A 22,416-nucleotide genomic window follows, 5' to 3' on the forward strand; every position below is an offset into this window, starting at 1 on the left:
GATGCACAACTTTCCAAAATGATTACTAATATTTCTGGGGGTTCAAACGAAGATACGAGATGATTCAATATTATTTCCAAACCCTACATTTCCAAAAAATTGCTTTATCCCTGAGTAGATGATGCAGTGTTGATTTTAGGGCAGCTAGTTGATTTTAGTGCAGCTAGTTGATTTTAGGGCAGCTAGTTGATTTTAGTGCGTGTGAACTAGGCCGGTCCCCGACTAAGGATTTGTATAGTCGACTACCCCCCCGAATGCGAAACAATATATAGAAATTATTAAATGTTGGACTGTGGGGGGTGCTTAATGTCTGAAGGAGTCGACTGAAGGCTTGCTAAAGCATTCAATTGGTCGACTGATGGATACATCTTGATATTTGTCTTGTCTAGTGTGTTCATTAGATGGGTGAAATCCTCTTTCAGTGCCTCTGTGCCTGTTTTCTTAGGCAGTTAGCCTCTGGTATGCGTGCCATTAGCGTTAGCCACGCTTCTAGGCCTCTTTTCTTTTGGAAAGAATTATACAAAATAAATATATATATTATCCTTTTTTTATAAATTTTTTACTAAGAGGTTGGCAGTCGACTACGGCTCGTTTCGATCGATGAGTCGACTATTCGACTAGTCGAGGTCAGCCCTAGTGTGAACACAGGGCTGAGCCCAAACGTTCGAACGTTCGGACCTTCGTTTGTTACGTTGGCATTCGAATTCTAAATCAACATTCGAATTTCTTTTTTTTTATATATATATATATTTTTTTTTCTGTGTCTATTCATTCTGTTTAAACCAATGGGGTTTTTCTTCACAGTTGCAGATAAAGATTAGGCTACACTAATATTATAGTATTACACTATTATAGTTATTATAAAAAAAATAAACATTTATCATAAATGATGTAGCCTGAGGATAAATGGGGCTACCGTGGACAGGGTGAGCAGCTTCAAGTACCTGGGGGTCCACATCTCAGAGGACCTGACATGGTCAACACACATAGACTCAGTCGTAAAAAAGGTGAAGCAGCGCCTCTACCACCTGAGACAGTTAAGGAAGTTCAGAGTATCTGGGAAGATACTCCAGTCCTTCTACTCCGGAGCTGTAGAGCATCTTGACTGGAAACATAGCATCTTGACTGGAAACATCACTGCCTGGTATGGAAACAGCACAGGACAAGTTTCAAGTTTCAAGTTTCAAGTTTCAAGTTTCTTTAATAGTTGTCATACAGAAGTACAGAATACTTTTGTACAAAATGCTTCTTACTGTTGCGCTCCAGAGACTGTGCAAGACAAGATAAGTATGAAATAAAAACATAGTAAAATTAGAAGTAAAAAAAAAGAGGTCACAGTGTTCAGTTTAGACATATGTACAATGTTCGATGCAGAATAGACGTAGTTACCATACAATATACAATACTGTGCAGTGTACTAATATACAATACTATATAGTGCTCCGCTGCTTTTGCCTATCGCTATTATAATGATTTATTACAGCCCTTTCAACTTTAATTACTCTGTACGTTAACTCCCAATTCCTATGGTACTTCTCCAGAACTGTGAATCTTCTTATCTATTCAGATTTTTTACCACAGTCGAAAGGACGAGTAGCAAGATTCTCCGTGGGAGGAATAGCGAGCCGTCTTATCAGCTACACACAAAGGACTATGTCGGAAGGCAAGGATATTTATGAGAGGAAGGTTTTCCTTGTTATTTTGAGTTTTAACGAGACGGAAGACGACAGTGTGAGTAATAGCACAGCTCCAGGGCAACGGAACTGCCCCGTGTAGGGGAGAGAAACGGACATATCCGGGGCGACGGAAGCTGCCCCGTTTAGGAGAGAGCGACGGACAGCTCTCTTGTATGATATTTCATAAAGACAATGGTTGTGAAGTGAGTGACCCACCACCACCACCATCACCACCACCACCACCACCATCACCACCACCACCACCATCATCATCATCATCATCACCACCACCACCAGCTAAGTACCTAGCTTAGCTTCAGCTTAGCCTAACCTGAAAAGAAATAAAGGAAGATGCCGGGACTCGGCTCTCCCACAGAATGTACTAATTGCTTGGAGATGAGAAAGAGGATTGTAGAGCTGGAGGCTCGGGTTTCTACACTGTACCAAATACAGCAGGATGAGCAACTCATTGACTCTATTTATGAAGCTACTACAAATATAGCCAACAATACCATGATTGAGAACTGGCCTATGCTAGTAACTACAGAACAGCACCACCCAAAAGACGGTCCTTGGCACAACCAAGGAGCTAGACCAAAGCAGTGGATCACCGTCAAGGATAAAAGGAGAAATAAACGATCCAGGACCTCACCCCCGGTACCGCCAGGAAATAGTTTCAACCTACTCTCGGAAACACGCATATCAACACCCAAGGCAAAGAGACATAGAAGCGTAGCTAACAACGCTAACGAAGAAAACAGCGAGCGTAACGGAGCTCACGCTAACGACGCTAATAGCAAGAATACCGGAGCTCACGCTAACACTAGCGAAGCAAACAGCTGGCATGCCGGAGCTCACGCTAATGCTAGCGAAGCACACGCTAACGACGAGACGACGAGGAAAACAGAGCCACTAGCGACACGGCTGGCAAACACGACCCAGACCGAGCGAACGGCTAACAGCGAAGAGACTATCATGCGCCGAGAACGTCGCGGTAGCCAACGCCGAAGGTACGGGACCAGCGTTAACATGCCGGCTACTGAGAAGGCTAACGAGGCTTCACCAAGGCCACAGGACTGTGGAAAGAACCGGCAGACTAGGCCTAGCCCAAAAACAAACGGCCCCAAAACTGTTGGAAAGAAAAATGCTAACCTCACACAGAAAATAGACTGCATACTGATTGGAGATTCCATAACAAGGTATGTGGAGATGGCAAACACAGAAAATATCTGTCTAGACAATACAACTGTGAAAGAGCTAGCCGAAAAACTTCCAACACTAATCAGACCAGGAATAACAAAAATTGTCATTCACTCTGGATCGTTTGACATCCTGCGAAAGAAGACTGGCACAGAGACTTTGAAAGACGATTTCACACGTTTAATGAACACACTAGACAAACATCAGTCTGTGTACACAAACACTGATGTGTCCATCAGTGGACCAATTGCATGCTTTCGCAGAGGACAGGAAGCATTCAGTCGACTCCTAAATTTTAATTCATGGTTAGGGGCTGCATGTCTCGTACACGGCCTGAAATTCATTGACAACTTCAATGTTTTCTGGAATAACCCAGAACGTTTTCAAAAAAATGGCTTCTTCCCAAATCGCTTAGGTTCAAAGCTCCTATCAGCAAACATGCGTCATGCCTTGATGGCCTCCAAGAATATTAAGCTCATACCAGCACGAGAGATAGTCATGAAGGACACAATCTCACCACGAAGTACAGCACAAGACGTCCCGTCCCCGTCCCCGTCCCCCATATCACACAAGGCCATCTCGTCTGATCAAATGTCCCCGAAAGCACAGTGCAGTCAGTACGGTACAGTATAGCACAATTACCATGCCATCTCTCAAAACATACAAGTAATCATAACTAGCCAATGGCATGGTGAAAAATATACGCCACCAATGCGTTTACCTGCTATTAACCTCAGGGCCATCACGGTCAAACCAAAGCAGACCTCCTCTAAAGAAGTCCAACAAATAAAATTAGCTTTCCTAAATGTCAGATCACTGAATAATAAAACATTCTTAGTAAATGATCTGATTAAAGAAAATAACTTAGATTGCATCTGCCTAGTAGAGACATGGCTAAATAATGACACAGCTACATCAATAATGATAGAAGCTTGTCCACCAGACTATAATTTTTTTCAAATACCCAGAAAAAATAAAAGGGGCGGAGGAGTTGCAGCAATCTTCTCCTCAAAACTCTTGTTAGAATCACAGAACTAGGCGAGTTCATGTCAATGGAATATCTTGCCATTGAACTAAAAACAGAATCAACTATTATTGTCACAATATACCGCCCGCCTAGACACTCACCAATATTTATACAGGAGCTCTCTGAACTGATCTCACTATGTGTTACCGGATATGATAAGGTGATCCTAAATGGAGACCTGAACATCCATTTTAATAAGAAAACAGACTCCAAAACTATGGAACTAAAAAATCTACTGGATAGCTTTGACCTAATACAGCATATAACAAATGCAACTCACCGGCTTGGGAATACACTAGACTTAGTTATAACAACAACTGGGCTAAGCATAACAAATATCTCAATAACTGAATTACCTCTCTCCGACCATCACTGTATATTTTTTGATACTCAAATAACCCTTACTAAAACAAAAAAAGAAATCATAGTTATCATTGATCTTATCAGACTACATGAACCACACAATCATGACAGCTCTCTAAATGAAATGGTAGAAAATCTCAATGATGCAATGTCATCTATATTAAATTCTGTCGCCCCATTAAAAACGAAAAAGAAGAAAACTAGAGCCTCGCCCTGGTTAAACTATAATACGGTCAACGAAGAAAAAAGGAAATGTCGTGCAGCGGAGCGAAAATGGAGAAAAACAAAAACCACCATATGCTGTGATATATACAAAGATGCTTTAACTGCTTATAATAAAACCATCCGCTTAGCAAGGAAAGATTACTTCTCTAAAATCATTACAGAAAATGCTGGAAACTCCAGAATCCTCTTTTCCACTATTAATGTACTACTCAACACTGCCCCTACACCTCCTCAGTCATCAACGGTTAAGTGTGAAGAACTTGCACTATTCTTTAACAACAAAATAACCTTGATCAGTGCAATGTAACCATGAGAAGTTTCACATGCATCACATTAGATGTACTCTGCAAAACTGTCTCAGAATGTAACTCCTCCACCTCAGACATTGACCCTATACCTACAGCTTTCTTCAAACGGGTATTTAATAGTGTTTCAAGCCCTGTGCTAGATATCATAAACACTTCCCTTAGGACTGGTATTTTCCCGGATGCCTTTAAAACAGCAGTTGTAAAGCCATTACTAAAAAAACCTAACTTGGATAGTAATGAAATGGCAAATTATCGTCCAATATCCAACCTACCATTCATTAGTAAAGTACTTGAAAAGATAGTTTCAGTTCAAATAAATTCCTTTCTTGAAGAAAACAACATCTTAGAAGAATTTCAGTCAGGATTCAGAAAATATCATAGCACTGAAACTGCCCTCACCAAAATAATCAGTGACCTCAGACTAAACTCTGACGAGAATAAGATCTCCATCCTTATCCTGTTAGATCTCAGTGCAGCATTTGATACAATCGATCACGATATTCTAATCGATCGTCTTGAAAACCATGTCGGTTTCTCAGACCATGTGCTGGGCTGGTTTAAAACATACATCAGAGGGAGGAAATTCTATGTTAAACTAGGAGATCACATGTCTGATATATACGACAACAACTATGGAGTTGCACAAGGGAGTTGCTTAGGTCCTTTACTCTTCTCCCTTTACATGTTACCGCTGGGTGATATCATCAGAGAACATAATGTAGATTTCCATAGCTATGCGGATGATACACAACTGTACATATCTGCTGAACCAAATGATGCAGCGATTAGCTCCATTACAGACTGCTTACTGGCAATAAATAAATGGATGAGTAAGAACTTCCTGAAACTAAACGAGAACAAAACTGAAATTCTAATTATCGGCTCCAAAACTAAAAAAGAAACATTAATAAAGAACCTGGGGGGACTAACCCCTTGGATCAAATCTGAGGTCACTAGTCTTGGGGTTATCATAGATTCAGAACTGAACTTCAATTCTCATATTAGCAAAGTGACGAAAACATCGTTCTTCCATCTCAGAAATATAGCAAAAGTACGACCATTTATTAATCAGAACGATGCTGAGAAGCTAATTCATGCATTCATATCTAGCCGGTTAGACTACTGTAATGCACTTTTCACAGGTCTCCCTAAGAAAACCACAGAGAGGCTTCAGCTAATCCAAAACTCTGCAGCCCGACTGCTAACTAGAACCAAAAGGAGAGAGCACATTAGTCCAGTCCTAGCCGCTTTACACTGGCTTCCTGTAACATTTAGAATTGACTTTAAGGTCCTTCTCCTTACATACAAAGCTCTAAATGGACAGGGACCTAGCTACATCGCCAACACTCTAATAAATTACACACCAGCAAGAACACTGCGATCATCAGCTGCTGGACTACTAGAGGCTCCCAGAAGCAGTCAAAAGAGGATCGGTAATGCAGCCTTTATCAACTATGCCCCAAAACTATGGAACAAACTACCCCAAAACATCAGGGAAGCCAACTCGCTAGACATCTTTAAAAGACAGCTTAAAACCTATCTCTTTGCTCAGGCATTTCACTGATAGATATCTGCTACCACCTAGTGGCAAGAGGAAACATCAGGGATATCCTGACACAACTTGTATTTATTCTTACCCTGCCTACTCTTTTACACTGCCTATCAAATTCATGTGTCGGTTATTGCACTTTTTACTTCTTACTGATGACTATTTTTAAACTGAATCATTTTAAACTATTATTATTTGCTAGATCCAAATGTGAAACACTGATTATTTATGACTATTTTTAAACTGAATCATTTTATTCTTATTATTTGCTAGATCCAAATGTGAAACACTGTGATTATTTGTTCATGAATTACAGGAGTATTACTGAATAGAGAGCCTATTAGGATGCTAGATCCTAATGTGAAACACTGTGATTTGCCATATCTTGCTATGCTCGCTCATGCCTGTATTTTTTATGTCCGTTCTATTTTATAATTTTTTGACTATTTTTAAACTGAATCATTTTAAACTATTTTTTACTATTTGTGTTACTGAAAACTGTAAGCGGAGAGCCTATTGGGATGCTAGATCCTAATGTGAAACACTGTGATTCTACCTGTCTATCTTTTTATGCTCGCTTATGCCTGTATTTTTTGCTGTTGTGAAGCACTTTGAACTGCAACCTCTGTATGAAAAGTGCTATACAAATAAAGTTATTATTATTATTATTTATTATTAAATGGGACGAGGTGCAATTTAGGTACAATTCACAGTAGGTGTACGAGTTGTAGTGCAAATCCTTTATCAAGAAGGCCCTACAGAGAGTGGTGCCCTCAGCCGAGCGTACCACGGGTATTAATAAATAATAATGGATTGGATTTATATAGCGCTCTTCTCTGACTGACTGTTGCTCTGACTCAGAGCGCTTCACAGAGTCCATTATTCGTTCATACACAGTCATACCGGTGGTGGTAAGCTACAATTGCAGCCAGAGCTGCCCTGAGGCAGACTCACGGAAGTGTGGCGAATAATCAACGCCTACGGCCCCTCCGATCACCACCAACATTTATTCACATGCATACACATTCATACGAGGCAAGTAGGTTAAGTGTCTTGCCCAAGGACACAATGGCAATGGGATGGACATGGGCTTGAGCGGGATTCGAACCACCAACCCTTAGATCATTGGACGCTCCGCTCTACCCCTGAGCCACGCTGCACTACCACCCCTGCAGGTCCTATACAACAAGAGGTGCAAATCCAGAGCCTGCAGAATAATGAAAGACCCTCACCACCCCAACAACAGCCTGTTCAAGCTGCTGCGGTCAGGCAAACGCCTGCGAACACCAGCAACTAGGACAGAGAGACTTCGGCTCAGCTTCTTCCCCCAGGCCATCAGAGCCTTGAACACTGAACTCTCCACGCACAAGCACACATGAGCACACACACATCACACACACTGTACACACTCACACACTAGCAGCCACTTTAACATGAGCACACACACACACACATGCTGCACACGCTCACACTTATGGTCACTTTACAAAAGGAAAGGTCACTTTAAGAATAGTATAGTATAACTTGAGATTGTATAATATAGCATTGTATAGCAGTGTACATAAAGACCCAGTGCCTCATCCGTAGCTAACAGTGTATTGCACTACCACAGGACCTAGCATGTCCTACCATGCTCTGTGAAAACTCATGTACATATACCTGATATGCCCTACTTTGTTTACTTGTTTTATTGCACAATGTCGTTCTATTGGATTCTTATTATATTTATATTACTATTATTGTATTATGCACAATCGCTGCGGGCAAGACCCCCCGCATTTCATTGTATACTTGTATGCCGTGACAATTAAAACTCTTGACTTGACTGACTGTCTGCATCCGCTTGGCACTCGGCGCTCCATCAAGACGTCACCATCACTTTCGTATTCAAATTGAGGATTTAGTTGGAACATAAAAAATATATAATAATAATAATACTTTTTTAAATGTTTTTATTAATTAATAATTTTTTATTAAAAACGAAAGTTCTAAGAACCCTGACAAAGTTCGAATCCCAAAAACAGGCTTCAAGGTCAGCCCTCGTGTGAACACAGGCTCGGACACCCATGCTGCACTCTCCTCTCTGCGTTCACACACACACACACACACACACACACACACACACACACACACACACACACACACACACACACACACACACACACACACACACACACACCAGTATAGGGTTGGGCATCGTTTGGATTTGAACGATTCCGATTCTCCATATCGATTCTCCATATCGATTCTCCATATCGATTCCTGTTCTAAACGATTCTCGATTCCGATTCTTTGAGGTGCAGGTCAAAACAGGTCACAGCTTATTTCGCAGTAGATTTTTTATTTATTTTTTATTTTATTTATTTTTTCATACTATTCACATTTTCAGTTGACTTGATACAGTTTAATTTGGTTGCTGTACTGTAACTATAGTCTATTTGCCAACACAATGAACCCGGAAATTTTGGAACCACCAAAGTGTTATGATGGATATGGATAGTACGGTCCCCAGAAACTGCCGGATGCTAAATTGTAAATGTTGGGCAACTTTTTTTATTTGCATAATTAGCATATATTCTCCTAAATAATCACCTAAATGGACAAATCTTGGAAACTACTTGATCAATTTCAGCAATGTTGAATGGATGCTGAATCCATTTATGATATTCAAGAGTTTCGAAATTGCAATATTTACTGGAATTTACCGAATTTCAACTCATTTTGGTGCAATTGTGGTGCATTTTCAGTCAAGAAAGTTTTAGAGGATACTGAAATGATTACATTTGGACAGCACAGACATTATGTATTCAAAATATCTCTACTGACCCCAAATAGTTCCTATGGTAATGTCATATTGTCATAGTACAGTAGATAGGCAGCGTCTATACTTTCCGTAGCTGCATTTCTGCAGGACAATCTCTGATTGGCCACTGACTGACGCTCTCTGATTGGCCACTGACATGTTTGCCCAATCGCGTGACGAGCTGTGTCTTTGCCCATTTCCGCGTCGAACAGCCTGCAAACTACCTGGCGTTCTATCGCCATGCTCTAAGACAAACTCTAACCTTAACCTACTTCGAAAGAGTGCCTAAGCCTAACCAGTGTAGAAACTGGCGTCGGCCAATCAGAGAGCGTCCTGCAGAAATGCAGCTACGGAAAGTATAGACGCAGATAGGCAGGTGTATAAAGATCTGCGTTGTCAAGACAAAGACTCAGACAAAGACTCAGATGTGAAGGGCATCCGCTCTTTTATTCACTACCTGCAACGTCACGGCAAATTGGAAAAACACTAGAACTGATCAAACTGTGTTCCTTAATACAATAACATCGCTTAATAAAACAGAAATAACAAAAGACAGGTATTGACATTACTCAACCATATAGGCCACAACATAACAATATGCGCTTCTTCTTACCGCATAGTAGTAGTAGATAATTACTTGTTTTGGAGTTGTACGTCTTCCTGAAACTTCTCAGGCTGCTCAACGAACAATAAACACTATGCAACAACCATCAAATGCACACAGCACACACATCCACACGCACACACTCACTTTAAACAAACAACACACTGCAGCACCCACTCTCCACACTTTAGATCACCTAAACACACTTTATATTTATTGGTAAAGGATTTGCACTACAACTCGTACAACTTACTGTAAATTGTACCAAAATTGTACCTCATCCCATTTCTGCTTTGCACTATATAGTATTGTATATTAGTACATTGCATAGTATATTGTATATTGTATGGTAACTCAGTTACTTCTAGTCTGCATCGAACATTGTACATATGTCTATACTGAACACTGGGACCTCTATTTTTACTTCTTTTTTCATGCTACTTTATTTTATTTCATACTTATCTTGTCTAGCACAGTCTCTGGAGCGTAACAGTAAGAAGCATTTTGTATAAAAGTATTCTGTACTTCTGTACGACAACTATTAAAGAAACTTGAAACTTACCATGTTCAGAACTCTGAATCCACATCGTCAAACTCGTCATCATCAAACTCGTCATCATCAAACTCCTCCCCACTGTCTTCATCTGTTCTCTCCAGACCAGACAGTGTCCAGGTGGGGTATCTCCATGTTCTCTCCAGTCAGTGTCCAGGTGGGGTATCTCCATGTTCTCTCCAGACAGTGTCCAGGTGGGGTATCTCCATGTTCTCTCCAGTCAGTGTCCAGGTGGGGTATCTCCATGTTCTCTCCAGTCTGTGTCCAGGTGGGGTATCTCCATGTTCTCTCCAGTCAGTGTCTAGGTGGGGTATCTCCATGTTCTCTCCAGTCAGTGTCCAGGTGGGGTATCTCCATGTTCTCTCCAGTCAGTGTCCAGGTGGGGTATCTCCATGTTCTCTCCAGACAGTGTCCAGGTGGGGTATCTCCATGTTCTCTCCAGTCAGTGTCCAGGTGGGGTATCTCCATGTTCTCTCCAGTCAGTGTCCAGGTGGGGTATCTCCATGTTCTCTCCAGACAGTGTCCAAGTGGGGTATCTCCACGTTCTCTCCAGTCAGTGTCCAGGTGGGGTATCTCCATGTTCTCTCCAGACAGTGTCCAGGTGGGGTATCTCCATGTTCTCTCCAGTCAGTGTCCAGGTGGGGTATCTCCACGTTCTCTCCAGTCAGTGTCCAGGTGGGGTATCACTCCTTATGGCACACCAGACTTTTGCATTATGGTTTTCTAATTATACACCTATTTGTTATGAAATGCCAGTCAAGGATACCACACAGTCACATACACAAATCCAATAGAATAGTTTCTAGTTGTGGCAGCAAACTGCTCCGCTGCCACATTGACTCATGGCAGAGCTCAACTGCAGCCGTTACCCCAGTAACCAAGCCCATAAGCGCCTAGAGTACCCCATTAGGCGCTCTACAAATTAAAGTTATTATTATTATTATCATCATTCTGTTTACAATTGAACATTCCATATAAATGATCTATAAATTCTGCATCTTCTGAAACATTTATAAACTGAAAATTCATAAAAAAATTGCACCAAAATGAGTCGAAATTTGGTCCATTTGTGAGGGCTGGCCCAGTACTGCACGCAATTCCAGTAAATATTGCAATTTTGAAACTTTTTTCTTCTCTTAAGTATAATAAATGTGATGGTTTCGGTGTGGTATGGAAGAGGAGACCCCAAATGCAGTTAACACGAGCAGAGAGAGAAGAGACTGAGACGACGTACTGTAGTGAACAGGCTTTTACTAAGCAGTCAGCAAGCAACAATGATTACAAACGGTATCAAAAGTTACTAAACAAAAGCGAACTGCAAACCCGAAAACAATACTCAGCAATGCTGGAAAAATAAGAACTAAATAGGAACGGACTCACGGGGAATATAAGAGACAAGAGGTGAGTAAGTGACCGAAACCAACTGTGATACAATACACTGAAACAAGGCAATGGTGCGACAATGAATGAGGGGAACGAGCAGGTCTATATGCTACCCTGTGATTACTAACAAGTGCCAGCTGGTAACCGGCCTACATGGCCAAGGCTGAGGAACACAGGATAGTAAAAGAAAACTCACAACATTGTTAAAAGCATGTGTACAGGGCTTCCGGTTTGAACGCAATGTGAAGCGATACGCGTTTGGTTATAGCTCCGCTCCCGTCAAAGGAATATCTAAAAGGAAACATATGTAAAAAGAACAACCCTTAAGGAAACATATGTAAAGATGTTTAACATTAAAAGACATGTGAAAAGGGGTGAACCTTAAAGGAACACATGTAAAGTCAAACACTTACAAAAAACATATGTAAAGGGAATGAACCTTTTAAAGGAACACATATATAAAAAGAACAACCCTTAAGGAAACATATGTAAAGATGTTTAACACTAAAAGACATGTGAGGGGCGGAGCCAGGCGTTCATGGGGTGAGACGTGTTACACGGGAGCTCCCTATTATCGTGCGGAAAACACTGTCACCCCACTAGTCTTTATTTTTATTTCTTATTGATCTTTTTGTTGAGTGGTCGAGCATCTACTACTTTCATCGACCTTTTTTCGACTTTTCGTGATGTCGAAGCCGGGAACCAGAGCCAACAACGCTTCAGCCGACAAAATGGCACCGGGCCCGTCCTCGCTTTCGCCTGAGATAAGTGAAATTCTCTCGGTCGTGACCAAACTCCATGCGGACTTTGAGGTACGCTTCGCTGATGCACAAATGAAAGCGCAGGCGGAACTTTTTGATTCCTTCCATCGGGCAATGTCGGAGGAAATCAGGCTGGCGGTAGGTCCGTTGAAAGAAAAGATGGAGTCGCTACACGCTGCCGCCACAGCTAACGCTAACAAACTAGCTTCGCTAACGGTTGAGGCCTCTCAACAAGGCGAGAGGGTGGCGGGTCTAGAGAGCTCCCTGCTGGCTACGCAGGCTGACGTCGGCAAACTACAGTTGGTAATTGTGGAACTGCAGTCCAGGGAGAGACGATACAACATCAGGATTGTTGGTGTACCGGAGGGCAGTGAGGGAGGACGTCTCTCGGAGAACATGCCGGAGCTGCTGCAGAGGATACTGGGGAAGGATGTCCTGCCCGATCCGCCCTTGTGTGAGTCGGCCTACAGAGCGGGCAAGACCAGTCCTGGTGTGGGCAAGGAGCCGAGGCCCATCATTGTCAAGCTAAACAGGCTACAACAGAGAGAACTCATCATGTGGTCGGCCCGGGCCAGAAGGGGGAATCTGGGTCTCGACAATCACAAAGTGGCCATTTTCGAAGACTTCACACCGGAGGTTCAGGCACAGAGGGGCGAATACAAAGTGGTCATGGCCAGGCTATGGAAACTGGGCTTGAGGCCTACGCTATTCGCCCCCGCAAGATTGTCTGTGCTATGTAAAGGTGATGACCGTCGCTCATTTTGGTCGTTGGCCAAAGCGGAGGAGTACCTAGGGGGGTTGGCCGAGATGGTGGCTTGATAACGCTGTCGGGTGAGTGGCTTGGTGTTGTGGACCTAAATACATTGATATATTTATTTGCGGACTATTCACAAATGCTTGATGTCAGGTCCAGACAGGCTAACTATCCGCTGCCCATCCGAGCTCTTTGGAGGCTAACGAGCTATCTGAACATTGTACATAACAAACTCTAGCGTGCTAGCCGGATTCACCACTAGCTTACGTGCTGGCCTCGGGCTGGCTAACGGGCTGTGTCTGTCCGCCCGCGTCGATACATTCGAGACCCGATAATGTTTATGTATTTTGGTTGTTGTTGCTGTTCAAGTGACATAGGTTTGCACAATTTAATGGTGATCGGGTCCTTAACTAACTTCTTGTATGCTTTTATTTTTATATCCAGGATGCTTTGAGCTTTGGGCTCCAGTAGTAGAAGGTCGATTGAATATACATATACAATATATGATGACAGGTTGGGTCGGGTATAGCTTTGCTTGCACTCTGGCCATAACCCTCTTTTCCTTTTCTTCTTATTGCCGCTGTTTTAATGGCATCTGTATGCGTAAGTTAACTGTGATCCGATCCTACCTTAGACTAACTGCTGATATACTTTAATTTTGTTTTGAATTTTCCTTTATCCATTTATGCTATAACATTGCGACATTAATATGCAGACTCGGAGGCAGATGGTTACAGGGTTGATGTTGAGTAATTATATAATAATGGCTATTTTTTCCATTATAGTTGTCATGTTAGGGCCAAGGCTCACGTTGGCTCTCGACCGAATATACATATAAAATATGTGATAACAGGTTGGGTCAGGTTTAGCTTTGCTTGCACTATAGCCATAACCCTCTTTTTCCTTTTCTTCTTATTGTCGCTGTTTTAATGGCATCTGTATGCGTAATTTAACTGTGATCCGATCCTACCTTAGACTAACTGCTGATATACTTTAATTTTGTTTTGAATTTTCCTTTATCCATTTATGCTATAACGTTGCGACATTAATATGCAGACTCGGAGGCAGATGGTTACAGGGTTGATGTTGAGTAATTATATAATAATGGCTATTTTTTCCATTATAGTTGTCATGTTAGGGCCAAGGCTCACGTTGGCTCTCGACCGAATATACATATAAAATATGTGATAACAGGTTGGGTCAGGTTTAGCTTTGCTTGCACTATAGCCATAACCCTCTTTTTCCTTTTCTTCTTATTGTCGCTGTTTTAATGGCATCTGTATGCGCAATTTAACTGTGATCCGATCCTACCTTAGACTTACTGCTGATATGCTTTAATTTTGTTTTGAATTTTCCTTTATCCATTTATGCTATAACGTTGCGACATTGATACACAGACTCCGAAGTGGATGGTTACAGGGTTGATGTTGAGTTATTATATAATAATGGCTATTTCTTCCATTATAGTTGCCTAATGTTAGGGCCAAGGCTCACGGTGGTTTTCGACCGATATCTTTATTGAATTGAATTTTTATTTTTATTTGTGTTTATTGGACTAGTGGGGGTTTAATTAGGGGTTTATCTAGAGGGGGGTCGGAGTGGAGAACGTCTTATTGGATCCATGACTCCAGTGGGTAATGAGAGGAAGATGACCATCCTTAGTGGATGGGGCATAGGGAGGGGATTGGAGAGTGGGTATAGGAGGGTTAATAATAGGACGGGTGGGTTAGGGTTTAGAGTAGAAGGAGGGTGGGTTGTAACTGGGGTGGTATTGTTCTGTGTTTTATGTACTGTTGTCTTATATGTGTGTGATTGTTCCTCCTCTGAACTCCTGAGATTGACCGTCTGGGCCCGCCTGGATCAGCGCCTCGAGCCTCAGCCTAGCTGCACTGGTATGTTCTCTACGCATTTAGACAAATTAGACCATGGCTAAATTGAATATTTTAATTTGGAACGCAGGGGGTCTTAACGCCCCTCACAAGCGTGCCAGTGTCCTTTGGTTATTGAAGAGAAGAAATATTGACATTGCTCTCCTTAGTGAGACGCATTTATTGGTAGGTGATGTGTCAAGGCTGGCAAATCGACAATATCACGTTATCTCCTCATCCTCAGCCAATGATAATGATGATAAGACGAAAGGAGTCGTCATAGTTACAAGACGTAACCTTGATATCAAAGTCCTGGACGTGTGGTCGGACACGGAGGGAAGGATTACTATAGCAAAAGTTGAGTTCTCTCATAGGAAGATGGCAATAATAGCATTGTATGCCCCTAACACATTTGATTCAGCGTTCTATAATACAATCACGAAGAATATGTTGGAACTTACTGGATACGCTCTCATTGTGGGTGGCGATTTTAATGCGTGCTGGGATGCGGAGATGGATAGGTCCGGGTCCTCTGAAACGAGCGACCAAAAACAGTCCTCTAAGGCCCTCAGAATGTGGGCCCAGGACACGGGGCTCGCAGACCTATGGCGCTTATCCAATCCCACCCTCAAGGATTACTCTCACCTGTCAGCCAGACACAAAACCTTCTCTCGAATAGACTATGCATTCACGTCCCCTAATATGTTTGATAGTTTCGATGTCTCATTGGTTCCCCTGGCTCTCTCAGACCACAAGGGGATTTTCCTTATGGCAACCTTTGGCAGGCTCTCCGCGAGAGCTCCCAGATGGCGTTTTAATTCAACCTTGCTAAAGAACGATGATTTCTGTTCTGAGTTCAGGAGTAAACTAGCTGAATTCTTGCAGATCAACGTTGGCACAGTCGAAGACCCTAGGGTCCTGTGGAACGCATTGAAAGGATTTATCAGGGGTCATGTCACACTTTTCGCCTCCAATTTGCGAAAATCCCGGTCAAAAAGCTAGAAGGACTGGAAACATTATATGCGGACCTATACGCATCCTTGCAAACTAACTATAGTGAACGACTAAACACACAACGTAAGATAGTCAAGAAAGAAATAAACTCCATACTTAAACAACAGTCTGAGTTCTTGATACATAGGACAAGACAAAATTACTACTTTCACGGCTCCAGGCCTAGCCATCTATTGGCAATGAAAATACGCTCGAATGATCATTTCTCGGATATCCCCTCGATCAAGACGAGCCAGGGTGCAGTCACTACTGATTCGAAAAAGATCAATGACACTTTTAAAGAGTTTTACTCACAGTTATATAGCTCAGAGGTTAATCTCGATGACTCTAAATTTGAATCGTTCATTGCCGGGCTTGAGATACCCCACATTTCTGAGGAAGAGGCCAAGGAACTGGGGAAACCGATCACTCTTGTGGAATTGAGGGAGACGATTGCTGAAATGCAGAGGGGTAAGGCACCAGACTGGGATGGTATTCCACCCGAGGTGTATTTAGCTTTCTGGGACCAACTGGGTCCATTGATGCTCGATATGATCAATTACGCTATCGAACAAGGGGAGTTCTCAAGAGATGTCAATATGGCGTTGATTTCTTTACTTCTCAAGAAGGACAAAGATCCCAATGATTGTGGTAGCTATAGACCCTTGAGTCTTCTCGGGGCCGATTTAAAAGTGTTTGCCAAGGTGCTGGCCCGTCGCCTGCAGAGATTTATGACTGTATTGGTACACTGCGATCAAACTGGTTTTATCCCGGGGTGCCTGGCTGCAGATAATCTTAGGAGGCTGTTGCATGTAATCGATAACAGTAAAGACAATACAGTTCCGTCCACAGTTCTGTCTTTGGATGCCATGAAGGCGTTTGACAGACTTGAATGGTCATACCTGTGGAAGGTACTTGAGATTATGGGTCTTGGAAAGAGTTTTATTCATATGATTAAAGTCCTGTATGCCTCGCCGTCTGCGATGATACTGACAGGCAAAAACTGTTCCACACTTTTTCCAGTCTCCAGATCTTCTAGACAGGGTTGTCCAGGACTGTTCGCGCTTTCCCTCAAACCATTGGCCCAATTTATTAGGCAATCGGAGGACATCGTCCCCATAATGGTCAATAATACTCCACACAAAATTGCTCTCTATGCGGATGACCTGCTGATTTTCATGGACGACCCCTCCCGGTCGGCCGCAAAATTATTGGGAATAATCGACGACTTTGGTAAAATGTCAGGCTTTAAGATTAACTGGAACAAATCAGCCTGCCTACCTCTTAATGAGCTGGCCAAGACGGTACGACTACCAGCTGATATCCCCATAGTAGAACATTTTAAATACTTGGGCATAGAGATATTCCCCACGCTGAATCAAACTACTAAGTACAACTTCACGGGTACTTATGATAAAATATGCCAGGATCTAGACAGGTGGTCGTCCCTTCCTAACTCATTACAAGCCCGGGCTTCCATAATCAAAATGAACGTCCTGCCTAGGATACATTTTGTTAGCTCAATGCTCCCCCTGCCCCCTCCAATAGACCACTGGCGCAAGGTACAATCGATGGTATCTAAGTTTATCTGGAATAACAAACGCCCGAGAATCAAAAGAGCTACTACTCAACGTAGGAAACAAGATGGGGGCCTCGCAATCCCTGATTTTAAGCTTTATTTCTGGTCCTTTTCACTGAAACCTCTGATGTGCTGGCTAGACCCTGTAGATGCTGTATCTTGGCGCTCCTTAGAAGCGGCGGCGGTCTCACCGCTAAGATTGCAGGATGTGGTGTACTCCACTGTCCCTATTTCGAAATGCCGACTGAGGTATGGACCGATCATAACTCACGTGATCCAGACGTGGCGTAATGTACAGAAGTCGTGTGGGGTTAAATGCCCATGGCACCTGGACTCTCCAATTTTTAATAACCAGCAATTACTTATTGGGGACAAGCCGGTTAATATTCCTCAATGGCAAAGGAGGGGAGTTCATACTCTGGAGGATATTTATGATAAGAACGGCCTCCGTGCGTTTCAGGACTTAAGAGAATTTTATGATCTTCCCGGCGAGTCCTTCTTTCTTTACCTTCAACTAAGGTCAGCGCTGAGGGCGCATGGCGTGCCGTGGGCTCAAGCTCTGCAACCACACCCCTTTCTCAGGCTCATAGTGGACAGGACGACCTCCAGAGGGTTTGTCTCAGACTTTTATACGCTATTGATTCAATCCACGTATAAAAATGTATCATTGGATACAATCTGGCGTGTGGATATCCCGGAGTTGGACCCCGAGTTTGATTGGGATGATGTTTGGACAAATGTGGCATTGTCTTCCCGCAACCCCAATCACCAGCAGATTAATTTTAATTATATTCATAGGACCTATCTTACACCTAGGAAGTTATTTGCTATGGGACTGATAGCCGACTCTCGGTGCACTTTGTGCTCTCAAAAGGCCACTGGCACTTATATGCATATGTATTGGGATTGCCCACCAGTGGCTGTTTCTGGAGGTCAATAACGGACAAACTTTCAGATCTGTGTGGCTTAACTATCCCATTCACAGCTGTTACGCTACTCCTGAACGATATAACGACACTACCCGCGTCCGTACAACTGAAAAGGGTTGTCCTAGCGGGCGTCACAGCAGCGAAGAAGCTAATAGCAATGAGATGGAAGGAGCCTGAGAAGCTCACAGTGATTAACTGGTCCCTAACATTGTTGGATGTGATTTATCTTGAGATATCCACGGCGCGGGTGATTGGGGTAGGACAGGCTGGCATTGACCTGTGGTTCGCAGCAGCTGAGAAGGTAAGGACCGCCGTGTGCGGCTGAGCGGGGTTGGGGTGCTTGATAGGGGGGGTCCGGCGGTCTCATGGGAGGGGGTGGAGGAAATGTCTTGTCTGTCTTGTTTTTTGTCTTGTCCTTCTTTTTTAAAACTTTTTTTTTTTTTTTAGCGTTTATCACTTTTCTGGTCAAGCATGACCGACAGAAACAGGTTGAAATGGGATGTAGAGCAGGGGAAGACATTCTGAGAAATGACGGCGGGTCCGGGAATCGAACTCGTGTCCCCCAGATCCGTGACGAGCACGGTTTTCCCCGATGCAGAAATAGCGCCGAGATATGCGGTGAGCTACGGGAGCTCCCCTGTCTTGTCCTTCTTAACTTTGACTGGGGGGATTTTAGGGGGGGGTTGATATTTAGCTATTCTGCGCTATTTGTCAATTCACATACCATCTCCCCAAGGGACTAATATTGGCAGACTGATTGACCTGTCAACCAACTTGGAGGAAAATCCTCTTTCTTCTTACACTTTACCTTCTGCGAGTTTAGCAGTCTTGACAACATGTGTAAGGGACCTAGGCTATCTACAGTAAACCTGCGGCAACACTCTCGTAAACAGTCTTTTCAGTCGTCCCACTTTGTAAAGGTGGTGAAAGGTTGGCATGTTTGAAGACATTTTTGTTATTGAAGTTGCCATCTATATTTGAAAGGTTGAACGCTGTTTCTTTTTCTTTTTTTTTGTCTTTATAATTTGTTATTCTGTATTATTATTGTTTGTTATTTTCCTGTGGAGTGTGTTTTGTTACTGTGGTTATTGTGTTGTCTTGTTTCATGTAATTAATAATAAAAAAATGTGATCAAAAAATAAAAACACTAAAAGACATGTGAAAAGGGGTGAACCTTAAAGGAACACATGTAAAGTTAAACACTTACAAAAAACGTATGTAAAGGGAGATGAACCTTTAAAGGAACATGAAAAGATAAACCTTTTTAAAAACACAAGCTAAAACGCACCACACAACATGAACAGAGAAAACACAGTAGCATTAATAATATCCAGAAGACCTAGGACTACAGGCCTGATGATAAGGTCCAATATCTGGAGCTGCTGCGTTTGGCCACCAGAGGGCGGCAGAAAACCACTGTTCACATTGTTCGAGCATGATCCCTGGCTGGGACCATGACAATAAATGGATTCAGCATCCTGAATAACCGCCAAAACAACTCCAACATTGTTGAAATTGATCAAGTAGTTTCTGAGATTTGTCCATTTAGGTGATTACGCAAATGTATGCTAATTATGCAAATAAAGAGAGTTGCCCAACATGTACAACTTAGCATCTGGCAGTTTCTGAGTGCTGGGGACCCGTACTATCCATATCCATCATAACACTTTGGTGGTTCTGACATTTTTGGGTTCACAATGGGGCTCTATGGGATGGCAAATAGACTATACGGGTATTAATTAACAATTTTTTTAATTTTTTTTTAATAATCGAAATTAAGAATCGAAATGAAAATATGTTAGTTCCAGAACCGGAAGTTAGGAACCGGTTCCTATTAGAACCGGTTTTCGGTGCCCAACCCTACGCAGTACACCATCATTGCGGTCCCCTTAAATATGCGTACCTACTGTACTATTCCCCCAACCCACTACAAAGCTGGGTAGTAAGTGCCATGGACAAGTGGACCAGTGCAAGTGGACCAGTGTACTCACTCACTCTTGGCTGCATCTTGTTTTGGGTGGTGATGTAAAAACACCTGCATCATAGCAGGCTCAGGACGGGAAAAGTAGTCTATAGCCTGTTTATCCCTGTCTCTCTCCTCCACAACCTGGCTTGACTAGACATAAGGAGAGAGAGATGATTACCCCCCCCCCCCCTAAAGGTTTAAAAAAAAAAATATATATATATATATATATATATATATATATATATATATATATATATATATATATATATATATATATATTTTTTTTTTTTTTTTTTTTTTTTATACAGTCAACATATTCTTAAATAATAGCGCTGCCCGAGGCGGGGCATGATACAGTCAACATATAGCAAAAGAGAGAGCGAGAGAGAGCTCCCGTTCTACAGTCAATATACAGTGTACAGAGAGAGAGAGAGAGAGAGACACATTGGAAAGAAATTGAAATGCTATTTGGCCCTAAACAGAGAGTACACAGTGGCAGAATACCTGAGCACTGTGACTGAAGATCCTTGACTATACAGACTCAGCGAGCACAGCCTAGCCATCGAGAAAGGCCGCCATAGGCAGACTGTGTGTGTTAGAAAGAGAGAGAGAGAGAGCATGTGTGTTAGAGAGAGAGCATGTATGAGAGAGAGAGAGAGAGAGAGAGAGAGAGAGAGAGAGAGAGAGAGAGAGCATGTGTGTGTGTTAGAGAGAGAGCATGTATGAGAGATCAAAAAGGACAAAGATCAACACTTAAATCCAAAGAGAAGAGGGTCTATAGAGAAACCAAAGCAGCAAGGAGCCAATGGCCGACATCAGCTAAATAGGCTAGCCAGGTACTGTGACACACACAGCTTTGGCCAACGGCCCAACGCTACCCAAGCTACACAAACGACCAAGACATTCACACACAGCACATGTCGTATCTCCAAATGTTGTGAAGTAGCATATGTTTTGCCTGGAAAAAAACATCGTTATTAACAAAACATTCGGGAGGGGAAGGAAGGAAGAGTGGGGTAATGTCATGACATTTTCATTAATCTTACCTGCACCAAGGAACGCAGGGCGAAAGGCCGTAACACAGGTCTCCACGTTGACGAAAGGCCTCTCGCTGTCGGGACAAAATAAGCTGCTGCCAGAGCCTTGTCATGGTGCAGGCCCGACTACATCTTCTGTCAAAGATGATGTCGTAGTCAGAGTGCCAGAACCCCCTGCTATTCTCACAGCTAATGTCAATGGTCGTAGCACAAGCTAACAGCTAACTCAAGGCTAACTGATAGCATCAAACGAACGTTCCCAGCCGAGCGCAGCCGGCAGTTAACGTCGAAGCTAAACAGCTAACTGGCTAACAGTTAGCTCAATCAGGCACCTGGCTGTATGTAGCCGCATAGCTTGCTTCTGCGTTAGCTAATGGTTAGCACAAGCTAACAGCTAATTAGCTAACAGCTGATTGAGCCAGTTAGCTGTTTAGCTTCGACGTTAACTGCCGGCTGCGCTCGGCTGGGAACGTTCGTTTGATGCTATCAGTTAGCCTTGAGTTAGCTGTTAGCTTGTGCTAACCATTAGCTAACGCAGAAGCAAGCTATGCGGCTACATACAGCCAGGTGCTGACACCAGGCACACACCGTTAGCTACTAGTAGTACTATTAGCTAGTCGACCAGTTTGGCTCCAGAGAGAGAGAGAGAGAGATAGGTCCACGGCGGGAATATAATAATAGTTGACTCACCATAACGCAGTATCAATGCGGCGCCAATGGTAAAGTTGGAAGGAGACTTTCTTGGCCCACAGTGTAATTTCTTCTGATCCATGCTGCTTTTGAAAAGACATCCACTGGCTCCTCTGAATAGCGCTGAATTATCTACCTCGTGTGTCTT

At 42.8% G+C, this 22,416-nt stretch overlaps 1 protein-coding gene across 4 annotated transcripts in view; it reads left to right on the plus strand.

Annotated features, from left to right (window-relative positions):
• LOC311248544 (focal adhesion kinase 1-like) overlaps positions 1 to 22,416 on the plus strand; it is a 169,352-nt gene that overhangs the window by 109,798 nt on the left and 37,138 nt on the right. The window lies entirely within an intron of this gene.

This window comes from Notolepis coatsorum, assembly GCF_963971535.1.
Source record: "Notolepis coatsorum genome assembly, contig: SCAFFOLD_353, whole genome shotgun sequence".
NCBI lineage: Eukaryota > Metazoa > Chordata > Actinopteri > Aulopiformes > Paralepididae > Notolepis > Notolepis coatsorum.